Genomic DNA, 1,228 nt, shown 5'->3' on the forward strand with positions numbered 1-1,228 from the left:
AGAAGATTTTCAAAACCTTTCTGCAGTGGCCTCTCCCTGCTCCCAGTAACATTGCTATACCCGCAACAGAAGTGAGAGAGGTGAAGAGCCATCCTTAGTTTTACCGAAGATGAGATTAGTAGTCTTACCTCTTCTGCCTGCTCACTTTGGGAAAGGTCACTTGGCAGTACCAAGCTATTCCTATGTTCTTCACAGTTGCAAAATTTCTCCTGAATTCAGTGTGTATTTGGATTGTTCAGAGAACAGAGCAGCAGATCTCGTGTGCTTCTGTATCCTCATCATAAGCAGAGTGAGTAACACTAGGATTTATCTGCCTGAATGATGTTCATGGAAACTGAATAGAGCCACTAGGATCATCCCAAGTCATGGGTTAATAACTCAACTATTCAAGTTTCTCTTTTGCACATGGCTGCAAATCCTACAAACTCTCCCAGGTAGCATCAGCCTTCACTTGCCACTGCCAGCAAATGAATCCAGGTGAAAAATGTGACCTGGGGCTCCAGCTGGGTGCAGTCAGCACAGCTTGGTGAAGGCAAAAGGCCTACAAGGATTTGCACCAGCCACAGATCTGACCTATACCTGATTAACATACATAATGGTCGTCTGATTGCAAAGGGGTTCGCGTGACTTAAACAGCAGAATTTCCCCAATTCCGCTTTGCTGTTCAGTTCTTTCAAGTAAGAGTCCTCTGAGCTCCTACATCCTGCACGCTACAAGCCCACGTGCTTATAAAACAATAGCACATAGTCGCTTGGGAAATGACACTAGGTTCATTAGAAAGCAAGATTTAATCTCTACAATCTACAGTGTAGTTTCTCTAAACAGTGAGCAAGAAGTATCTTTTACATTTTAAATTTCTGCATTTTAATAGCTGTTTGCTATCAAAACATTTCTGTTTATGGTTCCATTTTAACAGTTAAGTTACTTCCGCATGTAAATTAATATTAGCGTTTGTTGCAAAACACCTCGAAGTTTCTATGCTGGCCTTGTATAAAGGCCCATCTTTAATCACATCTCCCAGTAGAGCAGCTTTCCTTAAGAGCCCAGGAGAATACAGAAACACCTGTAAAATTTCCTTCAAGTACCGTCTTCAACAAGTGATCTCCTACAGACCACCTCTTCTCAGTCAGGATTGCAGGATGAGGCCCAAAGAGTGAATGCGGCTGCTTTTTGTCTGGTAGAACGCTTTCTGTACAATGGATGACACATGAGGCAATAGTCTTTAGAC

Source organism: Numenius arquata, chromosome 7, assembly GCF_964106895.1.
Source record: "Numenius arquata chromosome 7, bNumArq3.hap1.1, whole genome shotgun sequence".
Taxonomy (NCBI): Eukaryota; Metazoa; Chordata; class Aves; order Charadriiformes; family Scolopacidae; genus Numenius; species Numenius arquata.